Below are 24,428 nucleotides of genomic sequence, written 5' to 3' on the forward strand. Positions count from 1 at the left end.
CTGGGGTGTGGCTCACGCGACGGTGGGGGGGGGGGGGGGAGGAGGAGGAGGACGTGGTGGTGATGGTGGGGGAGGGTGACAGCCGAGCGCTCGCCCTTGGGCTCCCTAGACGCCTCACCACTGAGGAGGGTGTGGTGTGTGTGTGTGTGTGTGTGTGTGTGTGTGTAAGAGAGACTGAAAAAGCGGGAGCATGCACATACACATCTGTGTGTCTCTAAACGCTCAGATTCTGCTGATCCAGCAGCCTCCACTCAGCCCCCACCCCCCCCCCCCCATCCTCCACTCCCTCTCTCCTCCACTCCCCTGCTCTTTATGGCAGAGCACGCAGGTCACCTTCTCAGTTGCTGAATTTAATACTCAGCTGGAGAGAGGCAGGAGAAAAAAAAAAAAAAAGGAGTAGAGGACTGGCAGAAAAGTGAGCGTTGGAATTTTCCTTCCCTTTTAGAGTGTAATTTTCTCCGAGATCAGCTCAGAGACAGATTGTAAGGACCTGCACACAACAGAACACATGAACATCTGGCCGAGTGGATAACTGCCCCGCAGTACAAGTACGCACACAGGGACACACACACAGTGCGCCGTGGCTCTGGTGGTTGATTAGCAGTCGGGTCACCTTTCTCCAGCTGTGAGTGTGGTTCATTTAGATGAGAGTGATAAAACAGGGAACACACTGTAGCTGCGGGCACGCAGCAGATAGCAGCGGTGGCCAGCACACAGGGAACGCATCACAGAGCGCTCAACACAACTGACTTTCTGCTCGACAGCCAACAGCCTCTCATTGTCCTCTACTGTATGAAATACGGGGGGAAACTGATTCACCGGATTGTTTTTTCATCAGCGATGATAAGCTTTTGGTATCAGCAGGTGCATTTCGTTTTGTTATGAGAGACGAGGCCAATACGGCAGCAGCACACCAGGTTTATACAACAGCAACGTATAATAATCAGAACCGGTGATCGTAATAATAATAGCAATGGCTGCGTGGAAAATAATTTCTGGAGCTCAGGAAAAGCATGAGTCCAACGTTTTCTATGTAGACTTAATCTTTAAACAGAGAAGGTGCAGTGTTCTGTGATTTACTCTGCTAAAGTACGCATCGGTCCTGCTGCCGCTGTATGTGCGAGGAGACGATTTACGGTGTATAAAGCTGTGACTGATGATATAGGCCAGTGATATGTGGGGGAGGGTTTCAGCAGACCTGCCTGAAGTGTAGGCCAGAGGGCACACACACACACACACACACACACACACACACACACACACACACACACACACACACACACACACACACACACACACACACACAGAGGGTTTCCATGCAGCTATGGAAGCCTTTAATGCAGCTTTTACAATAATGAAAAAGTCCCTTAATAATTATCACATTGGGTATCTGCTTTGTCTTTGTAGATGTCCATAAAACTCTGCAGTGTAAAGGAGGGCTCTGTTCAATGATTACTTTCATTGCTCAGGCTAATAAAGGTGAAATTGTCTGTGTGGTTTGCAGCTGGGCTTTGTAACTCACTGAACGCTAAGAAAAGGTGAACGCTCTTGGAAGACCCCCAGACACTTTGTGAAACAGCTCAATACTGCAGTAATTGTCAGATTAAGAGAGGATTATTCAATTAGGAAAATTGTCTTTGATTTTCATCATATTTCATGAGTAATTAAAGTCTTAGCTGCAACTTAGATATGCAGATTTTCTGTTGGTGATGTTCAACTAGCCTTTGTGGCATGAATAAAGTGGCTATTAAATGACATACTTGCTTCAGTTCCTCATAGCAGTTGCTGTGAAATCAAATGCGATGACACATTCATACTTTTCCAAATTGTAAAGGTCATCTTTTTATTTTCTTTATCATCTAATTCCTTTATTTTATGAGCCAGTTCTGTTGGAATGTCTCAATGTAAAAGTAGTACACAAGTAAATCTAGAGAGCTAAATAAAGACAGGAGGTACAGTAGTTGTGCGTGAGAGAGAAACAAATATGCAGACACACATTTTGTCTCGTCCCCCGCTGGACGGATACTCAATCATACGCTACTGTTTGTCTGCGCTGATGCAAATTAAAGTGGATAGAGTGACAGACAGAGCGTCGTTTTTCAGCTCAGGGCTGCTGCCACATGGGGGCACGCCTTGTCTTAAATATGCCCTGGCCACTCACTACTGTATGAATGTGTGATGATTATATCGCAATGTGTGTGAGTGTGTGTGCGTGAGTATACCGTATGTGTGTGTGTTTGTTTGTGTCTTTGGTAAGGGTGAAGCTTCTGTCTTCACCTGGCTGGCAGAATGCCTCCTGTTCAATCTCAGCTCTGTCAAACTCACTTACCTCACACCACTAACAACAGATGTCTGGCTAGCACAACCTGCACCTCAGGTTGTTGTTTGTGCCCTGGGGTATCACACACACACACACATGCACAGAGCTGGTTGCGTTAGCCGTCTGTCAGTCAACATCAGTAGCTAGCGCCTTTATTACAGCAGGCAATGAGTCAGTGTAGGGGTGTGAACGGAGGAAGATTCTGATGGAGTCAAAGACAGAGGACAAGTAAACGGAGGTGCAAAGAGCTGATGTTCAGCCTTATTTGGTTCAAAGTAGTGCATGGATGTGTGAATCCTCTGTATACTCAACTGTTCTTATAATACCGAGAATATATATTTGAATTGACACTGTACAAGGTCTTGGAGATCAATTGCATCGCAATCAGTGATATTCTGGGTTGTTTTATATTTCAAGAACACCCACACAGACTTGTACAAATCATATGATATGTCTTGGACCCAATTTGTTCATATGACTTTATGAGCTCCACTCGTGAGTTTTTAAAACATTCTCTTTCTAAGTCATTGTATTACCGATACAAGTTATGAGTGTTGTCCAGTCATTTGTCATCACCTGGATTTGTCTGTGTTGCCTGTTGTCCATGTGATGATGTTTCTTTAACCCGGATGGATCCTCTCAGAACATGGCGCTGTCCAGCTTATTATACCCTTCTGTCGGGTGTCCTAACATCAGATTAACATATCTTTAATTTTGTCTGTGTGCCATTACACTCAGGCATGCTCAGTGTCAGCAGCCAAGTCTCTCAGTTACAAGCACTTACTACAGTAGGCCTACAGTTGCTCACTGTCCAGACAATTTCGGGGTTACTGCTGTAAATATTTATTGCGCTTGGTCCTTTTAAGGTTTCATCCTATAGCTTCTCCCTGAACTTTAAACCTGAAAGGTGTTAACGTAAACATAAGGATTTGGATTTATCCCCACGAACCTTCCACGTTTTTATCCTCGCATCGGGAACTGCCATCTTAGTTGTAGTTGTGTCATTACGCCGATATGGTGCAGAAAGTTTAAATGTGTGAATGAGTTGGAGATCTTTCATTTGATATGGCTAGACAGGGTGACATGCTCCTGTCAAACTGTCCAAAAAAAAAGAAAGTGCATTACAGTATACAAGGTATAGATTTCTATCTATACCTTGTTTTTTGACCGATAGAACTTCATTGCCTCATCCAGGCTCAGCGCTGATAATTGCAGCTTGGCTTTGTTTTAACCATACTGTCAGATGTTAGCTTTGTGTTTTTCCCCCCCAGACTGTTTGATTCATGATCCCGGTTGGCTGACTGTCACGAGGTTCTTTTTACACCGCTCCACTAATTCATTCTGCCTTATTTTCAGACAGAAAGCTATGCCCTCGGATGCGAAAACGTGCACGTGTTTTATGGCTAACTTCACCGGGGGAGCAGAATTTATTGGCCTATCGACTGCTTCGTTCTTGGTGTCCTCCTCTATCCGTCTCTCGTCAGCCTTCCTCCCTCAGCCGCCACTGTGATTACTACTCAGTCCTTTTATTTCAGACGGTCTTATCCAAATGACTTGTGTGTGTGTGTAAACACTCCCATGATGTGTTGTATTTATGGTATTTGTTTGAGCCCAAAAGAAGGTTATCTGTGGATTAGGTGAAATTAAATGCATCAATGAATATAATTACTGCCAATGAGACTGCACAATTATTTTTTAGCAACACGTCTTTTTGTGGATGGGAGGTGATAATACAATGAGTGTGTAAGTGAAGTGTGAAGATGACCCCTGTGTGTGTCTTTTCATTTGGAATTGGATTTTGGGACAGTGCTACAGAAATGACCAAATATAGATTGCGGTCATTTCCTGATAAACAAATCATTCCTGTGTGTTAACATATCCATTAACCCCGGCCGGAAAAATCATTTCTTTTTCTTCAGTGAACACATTAGTCATCAAGTCGACTCTCGCCGCCGTCTGTTGGCGCTGCAGCTCCGCAGATCCAAGCTCTGAGACACACAGACAGGCCCCTCCATCACTGGACAGACTGAGACAGCACACGCAGTCAAAGTGAAACAACAGGCATGTGAGCCCACACACACATATGGCTGTACACACATGCATAACGTGCACACAAAGACAGTTAGTTCTGCCGCCAGGCTTATCAAGAGTTCTATTGTGCCTCACCATACTGGGTAATTAGGTGTCCTCTGCTCTGCCTGCCTCTCTCCCTAACAGTAGAGAAATAGACCTATCACTATTTGGGCACTTGAAGATTCAACAAATGCTAAGCAGTAATGGCTTGCTTTGTATCCCTGTCATGCATTGCATTGGAAGCGGGGACACTTAAAAAGGAGACACTGTCTTTTATCCACATCCTCCTGCTCTTTCTCCCTTTCGTTTGACTTCTACCCATGGTGGCTGGGTGAATCTTAAGAATTACAAATTCAAGATCGTGGAGGATCGTCGTCAATTAGCTTTTGTCTTTGTGGAGGTTTTTTTTTTGCGGGTGAAAGAAAGTAAAACTCATCTTCAGTGTGTATGCTGAGTAAATAAATCCTTTAGAATGTTACATTTCCGGAAAAAAAATTGGGCAGAAGGCGAGCAAGTCCTTCGCATGGCCAACAAACATTCTTTTTCACAAATGCTGCGCTCCTCCATGTGAATTAAGCCCGCTGAAGTAACTCTTCACGTAATACCCTCTCATTAACATTAACAGCAGTCAAGGACGGTGCATAGACGTCGGGGCTAGAACATATGTGCGTATAGCAGGAGAGAACAGAGGATTTTTGCAGTTAAGTAGCCGGACCGTGAATGGGGCTCGCTACGACTTGCATCAGGGAGCTCATTCCACAGACAGCACACTGCATGATAGCGTGAGGTCATACTGAGCTGTCATGGACCAGTGATCTATTTCTCTACCTGTCAACCCCTCAGAGAGACTGAGACAAGAGAGGGGTAGCTTTCCCCTCACCTTTGTCTCCCTCCATCTCTTGTTCCGCCTCTCACTCTCTTTCTGTCCCTCTCTTTTCCGGCAACCTCCAGCCCCTCGGCATTTAATGTTATGACAGGAGGCAACGTACTGTCTTCAGCAATGATCTGGTAGGAAAAACAGATAACTCTAAATGCAGAGACTTGTATCGGGTTTTTTGAGAGGAAGAGCAATGTAAAATACAGTATGTGATAAATTAAATTGTATGTGATGATCTCAGTAAACGCACCCTCCAAAACGACACATATATTACTCTGACACCCCTATTAGCTGGGGGATTTTCCTAAATCTCCTTTGCAAAAATAACGGTTTTCTGATCTTAAACAGCTATGGTTACGGCTAGAGTTAGGTGACTTTTTCCGTCATGATTAGAGAAACAGCTACAGTAGTTGAGGTTAGGAAACGGTCATGGTGTTATACAAAAGCAACACTGACTGTTGGTGGAAGTAAAGGGAAACGAACAGCTGTCTCCCGTGTCAAAGTCTGACATTTTGTTATTTCCGACAGACAAAAGAGGGCTTTGTCACTTGAGCGTAAACTGCGATGTGCAGTGCCTCTCTGTACACTATTTAAAGCACTATACTTGCCCCGGTATTCTATCTGAACTACCATGACTTTTTTAACAGCATTAATAACTCCGTTTTACAATTTTGGCTTCACAGTTTGTCTACATGAAAGATTTAATTCATGTTGTTAATTTCTCCAATGGTTCAAATCCAAATTCAAAGGCTTCCATCACTTGAGTGGAGAGAGAGAGAGAGAGAGAGAGAGAGAGAGAGAGAGAGAGAGAGAGAGAGAGAGAGAGAGAGAGAGAGAGAGAGAGAGAGAGAGAGAGAGAGAGAGAGAGAGAGAGAGAGAGAGAGAGAGAGAGAGAGAGAGAGAGAGAGAGAGAGAGAGGCCAGTTCGAATGCACCAAGGCCTCTGCCTGCTGGATAAATAGGGCTGTTCTGTAGGAGATAATGGCTGTGAGTCACATATTATATTTATCCAACTCAATAAAGCAGGAGCAGGCAGGCAGATTACTCTGCCCTGAGTCAAGGAGATAATGATATCTGGCTGCTAGCTGGCCCAGAACAGGCTCCAGACAGACCAACAGGCAGGGAGACAGGCACAAAGTGCTGCTGAAGGAGTTGTTGTATGTGGATGCTGTTGGCACGAGACGTCTGTGGCCTTGCTAAGCCTAGCACCGCTTGTGTCAGCCCTCCACTGGTCCATGAAAGTCACCTTCCCTCTTTCCTTTACTTCCTCCGCTTTCATCCTATTCTCTCTTACATGGAAACATCATATCCCTGTGGTAACCTCCTACACAAGGATGGGGCCAGTTGCATAAAAATAACGTCGTCTTTGTCTTGAGGGAGACATAGTTTGGTACATTTCAGGTTGTATTTCGGGTTTGTCTGTACTGTAATTCTACATTCGGAAGTAAGTTTCCCCCTGCTTCCAGTTTGTATGCTAAGCTAAGCTAAGCACCCCCCCGACTCCAGCTCTGTAGTTGACACAGTGACATGAGGGTGATGCCAATCTGCTCATCTAACTCTTAGCAAGAAAATGTATTTGGCAAAATGTTGAACTATTCCCTAAATGACTGAAGGAGGATTGTAGGATAACCTAAAGACAGTCCCTCACCTAAGAGCATAAAGACAGAACTTAAGTTTCCGTCTTAATGTTGCCCAAAATGACAATTTGGCCTGTTTGTGATTCATGCCGCAAAACATTTTTGATAATAATGAAGACGGGTCAGACTCTGTCCGGGTCTCTGGAGAGTAATTGAATGCGGATGCTCCAATCCTCGGCAGGGGGCCGGTTTGGCTCTTTCATAACCTTTCTATGATCTTGAAAACTCGTCTAGCGCAGACGAAACCCGGCGTACACCAGGCAGATAGAAACAAACAGAACAAACAGTCTCCAAAGTCACGTTGTTTGTCTCACGTTTTTCCAACAAGGAAATAATCATCATTGCTCTTGTGATTGCTTTGATATTTTTTCCGTGAACAAAACGCTAATTTGCAACAAAGCAGCAACAAATATCCTCGGAGGTTTCAGGCTCTGTGAAGACAGCTCTCTCAGCCAGGGAGAGAGAGACACTTGACGCTCACTTTGTTTCACTTTGACTCCTGCACACCTCTCCTTGGTCATAAAGCTCTCCATTTACCCAACTCCGTCCCACAGTCCATTCCAATTTCTACCTCTTTGAACGTGACAAGTGATAAGGATGGATTATCGTGAGAGCCGAGAATTCCTCAGGATAATCCTTCACAGACAAAAACACCCTGACACCTCGGCTTGTGACTTTCCTCTTTTCTTCTCCCCCTTTTACTACACTCAAAGTGCCGAGGCTTGTCGTGGCACGGCTGTTTGACTTCCCAAATTTGTTTTAATCAAGGCTTTATGGAGACATGATTTGAGTACCTTTGGTTCAGAGGCAGCGGTTTCTCCCGGCCTCCCTCCTCTACTCTCCGTCTGATTGCTGTAGAAAGGTCTGTGTGATTACACAGGCCCTGATTGGGATGCCGTGGCTCTGCTGAAGCGTCTGCCTCTGCAGAATAATGCAGCGGGACGATTTACTCGGCTTTAAACAAGCGTTATCACCGGCCGTTCCTGTTACTTGTACAAGTGGAAACGATCAAGTTGATATTGTGTGTGTGAGTGAGTGAGAAAGAGAAATACAAAATGAGCAACTCAGTGCGACGCACGAATTCTAACTGGGTTTTAAACACATAGCGACGGTAGAGATTACAGTATTAGATCATTAATTGTTGAATAATGTCTCACTCCAGATGGCGGCGCATGCTTATTTCTTGCATATAATTTCCCAAACAGATTAGTCCATCGTGTATACTTCACAGCATCAGTGTGTATTGTTGCATCTGGACAGAGTTTGTGATTTGGTTGCTGCTTCAGTGTGGTTCTGACGGTGGTCTGGGCAGAGCAACGGAGAGAGGGTCTGTGTGGCATATGTAAACAACAAATAGTTTTGTATGATGTAATTGAGTTTTTACGGTGCTGTCTCTTTATTCCTCTTCGGCTGAATTCTTCATTCTTCTCTGCTAACATATTAATATGAATTGTGTTAAGCTCCATAACAACATTTGCGGAATGAGATTTTTACCGCTGTGAGATTATTAAATGAATGCTGCTGGAGTCATGAGAAAGCCTTCCCTACACGTCTCTCTCTCTCTGTTGGCGACAAACCAAGGAGGGAGCAGGTCTGGTCGCACTGAATATGAAAATCGAGTACAATATTTGTGCCATAATTGGTTGTCATAACAGACGTGCCCTGTATATGTTTGCAGTTTTTTGTCCTGGAAAAAGTGTTACTCCGTTTGTCTTCCCATTCTACTTTCTGTCTACAGAGTACAGATTGAAAAATTAACATTGTGTAACTTATTTTGAGGACATTGTGGCTAAATAAACAGTTGAAGCTCCACAGTAAATCTCCAGCTAATCCTTAAACTTGAGATTAAATGTATCGTGTACTTGAACATCAGTTGAAGGACGTTTTCACATTTTAGTGATATTGAGAGGGGTTTTTTCTCGACGCTGAGTTGTTTTTTTGTTCGAGTATTTTGTCCAGCTGTTTTATCTCCTGTCAAAAAGAGCCTGCTGGTCCATTTCAAGAAGTTGTAACATTGACCCTGTAGTGCCAATGCATGAAGTATAGACTGGCATAGCTATGAGTTATGTCAAACAAGAAAAAAGGTGCTGCTCCATTATAACAGGATTATACTGTATATCTTTTCCCGTGCCTCGATTCAAATGTAAGCAGCTACCTCAGTCATTGGCAAAGCTTGCTGCTGCCTCGCAATCTTCCGCCGCACAAGCCGGCTGAGTTTTGCCTCTTAGAAGGCAGACCTCCCTGTTTTTCTCTGAGGATTTCCCAGCAGTTCTCAAAGGTCCCTTCTCTTTAATTCAATTTCAGATATGTTCCCTCCCCTGAGACGCCCTCTGAACCTCCTCTCGAAATGTTTTTGAGAGGAGGGAGAGAAAAGTGTGGAGGAATCAAAGTTGCCTGAGCCCAGCGCACTCTCCGCGCTATCGTGCCCTGGGCTGGCGACTAACAGACCCAGTACACAGCGTCGCTGCCTCGCTGGCACTGGATCATTCACACTGTGCGTGTTGCTCTCTCGCGCTCCTTCTCTTCTTCTCTCTTTCTTCTCGTGAAGAGCAGGTGGTTATTAGGTCTGAGCCCTCTCCCAAACCCATCTCCCCCTCCTTCAGTGTTTGTGCTAAGTGGGAACCTTGCACTCTCCCACCAGTCCGTCCGCTTCACTGCAGTCCCTCAAGGCTCCTTTTGAAGGTGCTTTCATTTAATCATTTCTTTAAAAAAAGATTTTTTTTTTCAGGGCAGTGCGAGGTCACAGATCACATCAGAGCTGCTTTCCGACTCAGTGACCATTTAATCAAGCCGAGGTCCATTTCGCCGCCGCTCTTTTCAGACCACCTTTTCTTCCCGGGGGCTGAGAGGGTGAAGCCCGTGGCCTCGGTCCTCCGAATCCCATTCCTACCAAAGCTTTGGAGGTGGGCCAGGTGACTTACACCAATTCCCGGAGATTTAGAGCTTGACTGAGTGTCCCATATAGCCTCGTAGCCTCACCGGAAATACTTCTGCTTGCCCCTGACCCCAGCAGATACATTGCGACGCCAAATGTTCTGCCTGACTTCAGTATTTTTGGAAGTACTCAGGTTGTAAGTTGGTGAATGTATAAAGCCCAATCAACAGATCAATGAAAAACCCAATCAAGATCCTTCAACTGACTGACCCTGTACTCTGCTGTCCTGAGATACTGTTGCTAGTTTGGACAACTTTCTTTCAACAAACTCATTGGCTTCCATTCGATTTAGCCGCCTGTGATTCATGTCACATACTGTACAGTAGCTGAGAGAAATGGTGTTCATTCATCATTGAGGGCTTTATCTGTTGTTGTCAGAGTTCTCACGCAGCAGTGGTTGGATTGTTGTGGAAAACGAGGCATGAGCTGATCTGTGAATTGTGTGTTCTTCTTTGCTTTTCTCTGAATTTAAGGTGGCTACATCTGTTATTTTGCAACATACAATTTGGTGACAATTAACATCTTTATCCTGGTGTAGCTTGTGGTCATTATTTCAGTCCCGTGAAGGGAGCTCACGAGCTGAGTTGTCACTTTAAGACTTGAGTCCACGAAAACAGCGGCAGGGAATCGTGCGAGTGGAGCGGCTGGAAGTCACGCTATCAAGCAAACTATTTCGATGATTGCTTGACAGTCTGAACTGAACGGCCTATTTCCGGCCTCGGATTATTCGGGAACTCAATTATGAATGTCGTAGAAATCGGACCTTTCCAGATGTGTTTTCCCCCCCCCCAATTACAAATCGGAAACAAAAGCCAGTGACAGGGCAGTGAGTGATGCATTTGTCGGGTCGGCTATAGGAAAGGTTTACGTTGATGTCTCACTGAAGCTGGCAACAAAAACAAGTCCCATTTTAGTTTGAAGCTGTGTTGTTTATGAATTGGGAAAAGTCACTATCGTGCAAGCATTGTTATCAGCGTTATGCGGACCTTTTTCATCGTCAGGATTTGTGTTTATGAAAAGTATTTGATCAGGCTTCTCAGATTTCACGTTTGCAATCATGTCCTGTTTTAGTATATGATTGTAGCTCCACGCTTTACACTTCAATGAGAACAGACTATAATCCAGTTGTATGTTAGTTTGTGTTGATTCAAATTCAGAAAGCATAAGCATGGTGCTGAAGGTGGGAGTCGCCTCTGAAGGGCTTTAGGGTTTACTTCAGCTTACAAAAAAAAACAAATTAGCATACTCCGTCTTCAACGCACGAGGATGTGATGAATAGATAGATGTTTAAAATGAGCCGCTGGTCAGGGATTCCTTTCTAAAAACACAATAGACACAATTGTTTTTGCAGAATACATGCATGATTATTCCGTCAAAGTTTTTATTTTCTGTCAAATGACTTATTTGTGGTTTAAGAAAACACATATTTGTTTTCCCAAATTTCAAATAAGGGTACGTGCCTATTGCATTATGTGTTTGAAGCACTGTGAAATTGTTTTTGTGGGTAATTGTATTATCATTCTCATTCTGTGTCATGGAACGAGAGTGTTCATAAATGTTATGTGTCCAATTAAATAGACTTTGTTTGCTTCCCTCGTGTCATAATCCAACACATATGTGGGCTGAATCCTTGAGCTGTAGTTCCAGCTCATTATTATATACCTGTTCTATATGTAATGTCTCAACTTTAAAGGGTAAGACTTCTATTTCCTCAGGTGATTGACAATACATACTTTTATTTGTGATCTTTTGTGATTTTCTTGAGCGCACACCTGATACGTGGGTTTGTTTACATGACGTAACGTAACGTTTGCTGTTCGGAAACAGTGTCTCTCTCTGTGGCAGAGTTCTCTGCCATTAATACAGTTCTTGATGAATTCTTTTGTTTACAATCTGTCTTTGAGGTTGGCTTTGTTGTGGAGTTGTTGCTCAGTTTTGTGAGCCTTCTTTGCTCTATACTCATGAAACCAAGCTGATGAGACTGATTCAATTGCATTGAGCAAGACGACCACGTGACACATCAAACAGACTTTGTTTGACTGTTCTTCATCTCTAAATCCTGCATTTTAACAATTGATTGAGATCAGCTTTTTTTATGAGAAGACTCTGCACTCGACACATGTTTTACCTTGTTCCGCAGCAAACACAGACTCAGCAGAGTGATCCTGAATTCTGTCAATTGGCTGAATGAAACTTCCCCCATTAACCAGGCTGCACCTTATTTAGAATGTATGTGTTGGTTTTAAAGCCTTATTATTTGGATCTATGTTAGTCTGTCTGGCATGTGTGATGGTGGTGCTTTATTGATCTGTTTTGCTGCCAATCGATGATGGGTGTGGTGTTTTCCATGCTTATCAGACTGTAATCAGTCAAGTGAAGGAAAACTATCACTTTTTGTTATGCGTGATGTTTCAAAGGTTACTCCACGCATTAAATCCACCATGCATTCAATAGATACTGGACACATTTTTTTGGTCTTTCTCCCCCCCCCCCCCTCCCCCCCTCTCTCTGTGTCTCTGTGTCTGTGAAATGCATCATCTCTGTGAGAGATGATGCATTTCCTTGTTTGAAATAGCCACAGTACTGTTCCCCAGAACCATTAGGACGCTCAAGTCATTGTTCATGCTGTGACTCTGAGCCATCATCCTGTTACTTCTCCTTTCTTTATCTTCTCCTTGTGTTCGTCTGCGGCGCAGCGAAGCGGCAGATGCAGCGGTGTTGTCCATTTTGATCCTTTTTCATCATTTGCAGACAAAGAAACACTAGAGGCTGTTTCCAGACAGACAGACGGCTGAAATAAAATGCAGTGCCATGTTTGAGCGGTCTCTCCTTGACGTAAGCACGTAAGTATGTGTGTGCTAGTGTGCGTTGCGTGTGCACCCGTGCATTTTGATGAGCTGGAGGTGGAGAAGATTGCTTTTTTTACAGCCTTTCAATCACAGAGATCCCACAGAAAGGCACACGCATGCAAAGACACGGGAAACCGCCACAGTTTCAGTTGGTGGTCGTTGGTGGTCATGCAGCTGGTGGTTGGAGAAGGCCAGGACAATATTTAGGTCTTTGACAAAGAGTTTAATTACGGAGGGAAAAGAAGAGGTGTGTCTCGTAGACAGCAAAACACTGACTCCTTTCTCTATGATTCATGGACTTGAACTGCGTCTGTTAGGATCATCCAAATCCAGCGTCTTCTGTGTTCCCCTGTCACGATGATGGTCATGTCAGCTTTTTTGATTTGTGCTCTTCCACTCGCAACAAATTGTAAACATGTCTCGGTGTAAATGATCTCGTAATACTAACAGGAGCAAGGACACACAGTGTCATTGGTGTAAAGCACCGGAAACCCACGCACAGTCAAAATAATCCAGTTGCAGAGTTGCAGCAGTTTCTTTCGTGCAACGCTAGCCCCGAAGTTCAGCCCAACCTGAGCCACTTGCAGGAGGTAACCAAAGTCACCGCAGATGGAGCTTTGCAGACATTAAGTGATTTATTTTTTTGTGTGTTTTGCATTCGTGTTTGAAGTTTGGGATTTTACATTTTGAAGAAGATTGATGCCACTCGTATGTCTCTATGGTAAAATAATCATAATGCCTAGAAACAGATAGATTAGCACTCTTATGACTGTTTGACAATTTGCAGCAAGCTAAACAGGAATGTGTGAATTTGTGAATGAGTTACTCTCCAGTTCCATGAGGTGCATCATATTTACTTAAAACAGATTGGATATATAACAGTAGCAACTTTGCCATTGTACCTACATCGTACTCATTCTTGTCTTCTGAAACATGAGAAGGAAGAGAGGTAGAGTGTGTTGCGGAGCGCACAAAGTGATTGATATTCTACGGGGACATTTGCCATTCACAGCATTTATGCCGAATTCAGTTTTTCAGCACTCCGTGCATATCCAGCAGGGCTGAAGGGTTAGCGCCCTCGTGGACCCAGCTCCGCATTTCCAACACTGACCCGTGACATCACTTCCTGCTGACACAGCACGGCTGTCAGAGATGAGCCTCGGTGTCCTTCAACCTTGTCATGTAGCTGCTGTGAAAACGCACGCACACGCGCGGCCTTCATCCCCTTTTGACCTCGTGTTTTGTTCTCTGTTTTCAGCGAGCCTTCAAATTAGTCTGAATGTGTTGTATCAGAGTGTGTCAGAGTGAGGGCCTGTGGCAGCAGAGGGAAGAGACTGAGAGTGTGGGCTGCCAGTAGTACTGGACTCTCATTAACCTCCCTACCTCCTCTCTCCTCACCAAGTCTCCTTCATCAGCTCATCCAGGCCTGAAGTGACACACGGGCCTCTAGAGTGTCAGTAGCGATACAGATGCCGCCACTTCAGCGTTTTAATTGGAACTTCTGCTGTTGATATGTGAACAGCTGTAGGACGGAGAAGGGCAGATCTATCATCCTTGCCCTCCACGGACCGCCTCAGGTCAAATGGCAGCAGTTAGTGTGGCAGGAAAGCCCCCCCCCCCCAAAGCTCCTGTTTATTTATGATTGCACTGCTCCACCCCTCTCGCTGCACCGTCCCACTCTACATATTCACATCTGGTTGTGAAATGTCCTGAGGACGATAGAGGGAGAGCATCTGGAGGAGTATGGCGCTGGGTCGGCCGCGTGAAATGACCAGCACGGACGTATTTATAGACTCAATGCAAGGTTCACACAGACACGCGAGTCGATACAGATGCATGCACGCACGCACACACACACACACACACACACACACACACACACACACACACACACATTCCCATACACTTCTCTGAATGCTCTCTTCCCCCTGCAGACACAAATCCATTATTCATTTGAAAATGACTCATTTTTCGCCCTGTGGCCCCTGGCAGTAGTGTGGCGCCTGACCATGGGGGAGTGTGTTTTCTAATTAATGCAGATTGTGCAAGAAAACAAAAATAACATATTTACTCTGACACCTTGTATTACTGGAGTGAAACTGCCGGTGGCAAAATCCAGTCTTTGACCTATCATAACCCCGCACACTCTGACTGTGTCTTGTTTTGAGTGAACACATCAGCTCTCCTCGCTCCTCATCTTTGTAGTGACCCTTTTTTCATGTTTTATCAAGTTTTACAACACAAGTAAATCCAAATGCACACGTATGCCTAATGATGTCAGGCCGGCGAGCTCTGGATCAAAGTGGCATCTCAAGCCCAGTGGCTGTAATTCACCTGAAGCTGTGTCTGCTGACAATCCAGCCTTGTCTCTCAGAGCAGAGACCTGGTAGGTACAAAGCTAACAAGGCCCATATAAGCTAAAGTTAACCAACGCGCTGTGTTGTCTAAGCACAGAGAAGAGAACACGAGTCCTCCTCAAGCTGTCCTCCTGAGATGTGATCTGATTTTAATGAGCCCACCAAAAGTCAATGAAAGCATCGCACACGTGTTTACCTGTTACACTGCATGAGCTACATAGTGTGCTGACAGATTGGACCAGAGATCCTTATGTAGTCGAGATCACACGCATGCATGCACACTCGCACAGTGACATACACATACTCACAGGTAGCATTATTATAAGCAGCGTATAAGATCGAGGTGGGGCCACATCTTCGCATTCAAATATTTGATAAGGCGAGACACAGGGCCGCTTTGCATGCTATTATGGCAATCTAAATAACATTTACATGTCATTTATGTCTATTACCTTCTCTTTGAAGGGTGGTGTCAGCACTGTGCGCATATTAAAGCTCACATTTATTCCACTAGCCAGCATGGTTCCGTTCCCAAATTTGCAAATGAATGCAAATATGGGGTTCCTCCCCAGATAGTTTTTTAAAGGTAGCGCTTATAGGAAATGCTTATTTGGACCTTTAGGGATATGATGTCTTAGTTGGTTTGGGTCTTTGGTCAAGGAAACGTCACTGGGTTAGATGTTTATTCTCTTGTCTGGTGTCATGATATTTGTGGTATCTTATCACTCTGCTTAAAATGACGTGAACCTGATATTGGTTTTGCTTTTTGTCAGTGAACATTATGTTGACAACACAGATCATTGTAAGCAGTTGACATAATTGTTAAGTACACGCTTTCTCTCGTGTTGTCTGCCCATTGGCAGCAATACAGATTTATTTGGCTGGGCCATGGAAAACACCTTCAATTATTACAAGCAAGAATAATAATGAAACCGTTTAATTGCATTAACATAATGCCTTTGAATGATCATTACCAAAAATGGTTGCGATAATAAAGCAATTATTATTTTGAGACAGCCATTAGCCCAGCACCTTTCTTCGATGCTATAATTACCACCAGCAAGAGCAACATGGATGTGTGCCCGTGTGTTGCAAGTCTGTGAAGGAGCTGGAAGCAGCGGAGACGATGAAGATGAAGATGGGCAAGATAGGCTGTCAAAGACCAGGCGTATCACTCTCAGGACGCTATTCCACTCTGACACATCCACAATATCCCTCAAGAGGGGCAATAGCTTCGCTCTCTCCGCACACACATTTCAATGTTGTTTTGCACACATCTCTCCATTATGAGAGCTTTTTTTGGGAACGGAGGAGATGTTAAAATAGCGGGAGTGAGATGGAAGGAGCGAGGCAGGCATGGGTGGAGGAAGGGAGGTAAGAATGAGAAAGAGAGATTGGTTTTCATGCCTGGTAGTCAGCGAGCCTGTAAATCTCCTAGGAGCGTAGTGGAAGACAGCAGAAGGTTGATAGTCATCCATCACTCCTGACAACCCCGCTGCTTCGGAAGGGCCTGACAGCACAAACTCTGAGAGAGAGAGAGAGTTAACTGTTTCATGTTTACAGCAGAAGGCGAGGGGAAAAAGGTGTGGAGGGAAAAGGAAAGGGGAGAAAGGGGAAGAGAAGTGCAGCAGTCGGCTGTTACAGCCGCTCTGTTCATCCCTCACCGAGTGCCAGCGGCGGCGCTGCTGCTGAGAGGGTGGAGGTGGACCGGCTGGAACGAGCTCTGTCCTCATCGCAGCACAGCAGCAGGAGCATGTGGCTCGTAATCTCAACCTGTCTCTGTTTTCTTGTCTGTACAGAAATAGTGTACTATTTTCTTTGTTTTCTTTTTGTGCTTCATCTTTTCATTCACTGATTCACATTCCGGGGAATTACCATGAAAAGTGCCTTGCATTGTCCTGGTATGGTACGCTGTGGTGATCATGTGCGTTTTCATGCCATTTTCCTTTCTGCATCATGTTTCTATGAAAACATGTTTGTCCAACACTCTGCTAGAAATGAAATTACTTTAATTTACTACTTATTAGCAACACAATTAGAAAGAAACATGATGCTGCCTGGATTGCATTTTTTAATCAACATTTTGGGAAAATGTTTTGGCAAAAGGTTCACTGGCAACGCATTTGTTTTCCTTACAAAATCTGCTCTTGCTATACAGTATCCACTTTTACTGTAGCGAGTAAAGCATAATTATTTTTTTTATTCAACATCGCTGTTAAAATAACAAAATCACTGTTGCCAGGTCATATCAGCCATCGCTAATTAATGTTAGAATGTGAGTAAATTGATGGCAGGCCAGAATTAAACTTGGATGAGTATTATGGTTACTCTAGCTGATTGTGACTCGCTGTTTTGTTGAGTAGCCTTCTTCCAGTTAAACAATGATACACATCGGAAAATAAGGCGTGTCAGATTTAGTAGGCCACAGCGGTTTAATAAGTGAGAACAAGAAGTGTTGGATTAAACTCAGTATCTGCAAATAGCAATTGTTAATAGATTTGTACTGGGGCGAAAACAACTTGATCCTGACATCGTCATCATTCCTTTTTATTATTGTTTTTCTAAGTGACAGAATTCAAAAGTGAAAAAGAGTAGAAGAACACATACTGTGCTATTTTGGACATATTGCACAAAGTAGGTTTGGGCAGGCTGGTAATGAAGGGGGGATTGCATGCTCAACGAACACAACGTCTTATTGCCGGGGTGCCGTCCAAACACCCTGTCCATTCGTAGACTAAATACATCTGACAATTTGTGACCAGCTGATCATGACACATTCTACAAATATCATTAACCCCAACCCGGACAAAAACACATGCACAGATGGTCATTATCACAGCACAACATGAGCGTGTGATCTTGTTATCGTGCCACCATGTTTCTGTAGCATGTGCAGTCTGTGGCTCGGTAATTAAATGGAGGCAACAAAAGACTTACGTCGAGGTGAACTAATGTTTATCTCTGGGCTTTCACAGCTAGTTTATTGTGTGAAATACAAAAGGTTAATGTTCTACGACTCCGGTGTTTATTTGTGTGTGTGTGTGTGTGTGTGTGCGCGTAGGTATCTGTGGATATGTGGTTCTGTGTGTGTGCGTGTGTGTGTGTGTGACCTCCATCGGTGTCTGGAGGGTATTGGCCATTGCTGTCACTCAGTGCGAGAGAAGCCCTAATTAAAGAAGTTCCAGTTGTACATCGCCTTACAATGGAAGGGAGAGATTGCCTTTCAACTCAGTGCCCAATACAGAAACTTCCTCTGGCTGAATAAAAGAGTCTGATACAAAAAGCCATGAATGCCTAAACCAAACAAAAGCTCTTTAAAAGACTGTCACCGTGATATCTGATATCTCTTGGAACAGCACTGCTTTGAATAAATCTTTTTCAGTGAAGAAGGGAGAAGGAAATTAAAAGCTGACATTTAAAAGGCTGCTGCTGAGACTCGTGGCCCCCAGGATCAATAGCTAGGTATCTCACAACTTCCCCCGCATATTAGCTCACTTTTCCGCGGGGCATCTCAGGCTAAGTACAAACAAACCAAAACTACTGTAGGAATATTACTGTGTTGTTTTGTCAGTTTACCTCCAGGTGTGTGTGTGTGTGTGTGTGTGTGTGTGTGTGTGTGTCTTGGGCGAGAAGCAGAGGGGGCCAGGGTATATCTGTGTGTTTGTGAAGCCGTAATGTGTTTGAAGGGTCCCATCCTCCTCTTCTTTGTGTCAGCACCTTGAGTTGACATTGGTCATTGGGGACCTGAACTGTCAGCAAGACTGACGGCAAATAAAGAGAAGGTGGGAAGGTAAAAGAGAGCAGAAATAGTAACGTGTGTGTGTGTGTGTGTGTGTAAAAGTGCCATTGATGACATTTAGTTGTACTGGGTGACATTGTCAGAGTGCGACTTTGCGAACAGGCTGTCAGGTTATGTAAAGCAGCAAGGTCATGCATGTGCTCCTGAAGGAGCCATTCCTGCACCCTTATCTCCTTAAAATGCAAACACACACACACACACACACACACACGCGTGTCCCACCCTTCACATATGAGACCGCAACCTCCGTCCTGTACCCGGAGGGTCTCGGTCGGCCCATCAGTGTTCCCCTGTCATACCGTTATGCCCACCTATTGCTGGCTTGTGACCTCCGTCACTGTCGCCAGGCTTTTCAGGAGCTTAGCCACAGCTGAGCTGCCCTGCTTGAGCAGGCCTTCACCATAATGCCACCCCCCCCCCCCCCAAAACCCACTGACACTGAAAAGGCTTCCTGTTTTTCAGTGAGAAAAAACAACTGATCGCATTTTATTGATTTATAACCGATATTTTTTGCAAGACTTTTATCCTGTACAGCTCACTGGCAACGCAGCATTGAAAGCATGCCCGTCTTGCTACAGTGGTCCTTAGAACAGTTTGGTACAACTTTGGGTTTTATTTTTGAACCTCCAGCCATTGCTTCTAATGGTTATGATAACACCGTACTCACTAAAGTAGTTGCAGAGGTTAATATAATGGGTCCAATGAGGTCCACCAACAAGACAGACAGTCAGATAATAAGCAAAGTTGCGAACAAGATGACACTTTTGCCTGATTGTTAAAAAACACTTTATTTGCAGGTAACTCTAAAAGTAGGTTCAGCCATGATGTTTTTTGAAACACGGACAACCAAAGTGTTTGTGATTTAATTGTTTACCAGAGCACATCGTTCTTTTTATAGATCTAGCCTCTTCATTTTGCTCTCAAAGTGCACAAGATTGATGCATTTAACTTTAAGATGCAGAAAATCGTCTTGCGGAGGAGCATTCCACCCACCGCAGTCTCACACAATGACTGTGGGGAACACTGGGTTAAGCCAGCGTCAGACTGGCCATTGATTGCCACCCCCACCCCCTCTCTCTCATGGCTTCACATACCTGATGCCCTAGTGCTGCCGATGGCTGGGATGGATGTTTACAAAGAGTCGGGTTGTAACTTACAGGCTGGGTTTCTACAAACCTAACTGCAGCGTTCCAACTAGCAGCCATGGCTGCCCCACTGTCTTCGACGCCACAGAGGTATTCACTAAGTGACAGCTGCCTCCGCCGATCCGTATCTGCCAGTGACATTTCAGTTTGAAATGGCACCTGCCAGGAAGTGATGTCTGGCAGTGAAACACGGTGTCATGCTGTTCTTGTGTGCATACCGTTATGCCAGTGTAGTTGAACGGCTGTGACATACAGCAATACTTACTGTCACAAGTCGCCACTGAAACATTCAATTAGTAAGGTTTGAATCCCATTCTTATTATATGCTTATAGTATGCTGTTTATTGTTTTTATCCCTTCTCCTCTTAATTATGATACGATTAAAAATACTAAAAACTGATTCTTACCGAATACTTGGTTAGGGATAAAGCTGATAAAGCTGCAGCCCTATTTTAGCTGTTTATTATTCGACAGAACACCACATAAGTGCAACATGTGGTTGCAAACATGTCTCATTACTACATTACAGGTGAGGAGCAATCTTACAGAATAAGTCATCACTTTACCACTTTATGATTTCTATCATTTCACATTTAAATTACAAATCTGCTTCTCATGGTTTTACGTTTCATTCCCACTGCCTTCTATATGACAATCAATGATTGTTTGACAGTATCAGTGGACTATGAACATTTTATTTTAAAGTGCAACACTTGTTTTGATGATCTGATGTATGAAGCATTATCTTGAGCACAACATTTGAAGACGAGCGTTTAGTTTTGCACGTCTGTGCTGGGAACTGAGTCAAAGCCATCATACAGTAAATCACTATGATGTGTGTCAAATAGATGCTCTGATGAACCACTCTATTAATTGTCTGTGTGTGTGTGTTTTATTCCCCGTAACAGCCGGCTAATTATGGGAGTGAGTACAGTATTTGTATTAGTGTGTGTGTGTGTCTGCTCATCTGTTGGACTCTGTGTGTGGGTGTGTATTGTGCTCTTGGCGGTGTCAGGTAGTCCCCAGTACTGTGGTAGTTGGCACGCTGTGCGTCAGTGATCAGACTGATCAAAGTCAACAGGAGAGGAACAGGCAGCGCTGCCAGCAGCTATCAGCCGGCCTGCCTCTGATGCCTATGGACAGGGCTCACAGATCCGCTCTGCTCGCTTGTGTTGAGCTGTGAGGAAATCACAGTGTAGCCGAGGCGATTCAGTGAACCACCGTTTGGTGATGAGTGCAGGACACCTGATACATCACAGCGACGTTGCCTTTTACACCATTTGGCAGCATTTCAATTGCAGTGTTGTGGGAATGTTTCCGTGATGAACTATTTTCAGAATAACAACAGTTAAAGGCCTATAGTACATATATATATTATTTTTTTTTAATTGTTGAATCATTGATAAAGTCTAACTCTTCAGTTCTACTTGTACATAGTTCATCAACAACTGCTGTTAAAAAAAAAACCCGACACATGTTTAATTAGTGTGGTTTTAGAACATAATTTACCCAGTAACAGGTTTCACAGTCTGGAGACATTCATATTTTTCAGCTCACACATAATAAAGTCTGCTCGGCCAGCACTCTCATACGGATTCTCTCTTCGGAGCGCCTGGCCTACACATTTAGAACGCTGCCTTTAATAATTGATCCGGCTTTCTTCCAGGAAGCAATGCTTTCTGGCCACAGGCTGGATCGATGGAGATCAAAAGACAGTGTTTGGTCCTAAATGCAATCCTATCCCGAAGAGGCACCGGCGAGGCTATTTCAGTGCCGAGCCCTGTGGCTGGCCGGCTACTCTGTTTATCGGTCAGCAAAGAGGTTGGGGTCAGAAGTGAGTCGCCTCAAACATGCAGCGGTCACACTTACAGCACATATCAATGGGAACGTTTGCTTAGCATTATATGTTTCAAAAAGACAATACCTAGCTTTAGGTTTTATGCGTCAATTTGGATATTTTTTGGTTTTGCAAGGAAGTAATTCCAGAGTCATTGGTTTTGAAGAACTACCTCATTAAATCTCTGCAGATACATTTGAGTTATTTGCTGATGTGAGAGAGTGAAAATCATACTTATTGCACCATTGAGGTTCATTTGAGTTGTGTATGTTATAAGATTCGGTCAGCCAAAAGAGGTTCATCTGTTTTCAACTCATTTTCAAAAAATATAATAGTTTGTTTGCAATATTTAAGGACGCCTTTTGTCACTGTGTCTGTGTGTGTGTGTGTGTTTGTGTGTGTTGTGGCACAGCAGAGACACCTGTTCCAGTCTGTAATTCGGCAGTGACGGGGACGGCGGAGGGCTTTGACACGCTCCGTCGACATGACAGCTCAGACAGCATGGATGTTAATCTCTTCTAACTGCTCCCAGCCTAATTAAATCATCCAGGGCATCACACACAAATACACACACATGTTCTAAATTGGTCCTGGTTGTGCACAAGTTTTACGATCTGGAGAATTGGCCCCACAGCAGTTTGTTTGATTCTAAATCTATGAAATTCTGTGTGTGTGTGTGTGTGTGTGTTTGTGTGAGAGAGAGACGGAGAGAGAGAGAGATACCCACATGCAGAACAGCAACAGCATTGTTCTTTTATTTAGTTTATGGACGGAAATCCTTTCTGTGGCGTGTCTGTCAGCTCACTTGGCTGTGTAGACGGCTCACATTCTTCAAATATGAAATTGCAGATGCTCATATCAATCCTGGTGCTCTATGATGGCTACATATATTTATTCTACTGAACACGAAGGACCTCTCTAGATTCTCCAAACAGCTGTGGATGACAGTTTGGTGTAAATGTATTCTAAACCAGAATTTAAAGTTGTGCATTTAATCTGGACTTGAAAAAAAAAAGAGTGAATCAAAATCAAAGAAGCAAAACTTAACATACAAACGGTTTTTTGCTGATTTTGAAGCATCTGTCAACCAAAGCCACGAGCATTTATCTTTGTGCTTGCTTTTGTGATAAGCTGTGGTCTTAGCCGACGGAAGCGCCAAAGTACAATTCCGTGCAAAAACCAATAGCAAAATTGCACTGGAGCTCTTGATACCGAGTGAACACAACGCGTTACTCCAACTGCTGTCCAACAGTTGTGTTCGTTTGGAGACGCAAGTGTCCACCTGACAAAAATGGCATACGGATACAGAATTTATTTTCATAAAATGACTCCAGAACTGAGAGACTACACACTAGAAACGTGTGTGTGTGTATAGTGTATAGTGTTTAAAAGCAGATGAAGCAGAAGATGTTACACCAATCACCAGTTCCAATACTGTAACTATAGAAAGCTGGAAACAGAGACACCGAATGAAGCCGCTACTAGACAGCAGATCCTGCGCTACAGAATCATACAACAATCCTGCATCTTCAAAGTGGTACCAACATCTTCCCTGCTGCTCTGTTCGTGTTCGTCAAATCTCCACGGTTTTCCTGCTTTCAAGCTTCTCAAAGTTCCTCTTGTCTTGTAGGTTAAAGACTGACTTTGTGATCTGATGTTTGGTCACAGCCTGAACCAAAAATATTCTCTTTAATCTATTTGGCTTCAATGAAATGAGAAAAGCACACATGCCGTGTGCCTGCCTCCCACCTACCAGCCCACCTGTCTCCTCCACATCTGTCCACTGAGCCAGTGGAGTTTATTTTCTTTACCTCTCAGTGACTTTCTCCCTGCCAGCCCTGTTTAGCACTGTTGTGTAGTCATCCCCTGTCTCTTTGTGTCGGCCCCTGCTGTACGTTATTACAAGCAGCAGCACCTTTTCTCTGCTCTCTCACACCCTTGTACTGTGTATCGCGCTGCCTGCGATTCAGCCTTCTTCTTCTTCTTCGTCTGTGTCTCTGTCTCCTGTCCAGCCTCGGCTCCCTCTGAGTTAAACAGGCCGAACAAAATAGATTACAAACAGTGGGTGGAGTAAAGCTAAGGAGGAAGACAATCTGAATTTGCTGTGGATAAAGAATTGAGGAAGGAGGCTGTGCAGTCAAAGAAAGCCAGCGGAGTCAGAATAAGGCTGTATTTGCCTGAGGGGAAAAGGCTGAAAAGTAGCTCTCGCAACAGATGTGCGGGGCAGTAAAGTGTAATTGAAATGCCAGTAGCAATGGTCTTATCTCCCTGCTACAGGAGCCGGCTGCCAGTCTCAACATCAGTTAGATGTCATTTTACCTAAGTCTGAATCAGCTTGCCAGAATTCGCAATCCCCATTCCTCTGATGCTGGGCAGGAGGAAAAGAGAGGAATGGAGGGAGAGGAGGGAGGGGAGTCTGTAATAGGATTTCAGTAGCACCCAGTTCAATTCCACCACCTGGACTAAGTTGGTAATTTGATATGCCCCATCAATAGGATTCATTTACTTCACCGCAGTATTACCATTGCCATTCATTTGACTTTAAAAAAAGCGTATTTATTCATTTCTCTCTCCACATTTCCCCGCTCCTCCTGATCCTT

At 44.1% G+C, this 24,428-nt stretch overlaps 1 protein-coding gene across 2 annotated transcripts in view; it reads left to right on the forward strand.

The window, feature by feature from the left end:
- Positions 1–24,428, forward strand: part of agbl4 (AGBL carboxypeptidase 4) — a gene marked incomplete at its 5' end in the record, with an annotated part of 232,391 nt that overhangs the window by 68,524 nt on the left and 139,439 nt on the right. The window lies entirely within an intron of this gene.

The sequence above is a fragment of the Melanostigma gelatinosum genome (genome assembly GCF_949748355.1).
Source record: "Melanostigma gelatinosum genome assembly, chromosome: 4".
Lineage (NCBI taxonomy): Eukaryota > Metazoa > Chordata > Actinopteri > Perciformes > Zoarcidae > Melanostigma > Melanostigma gelatinosum.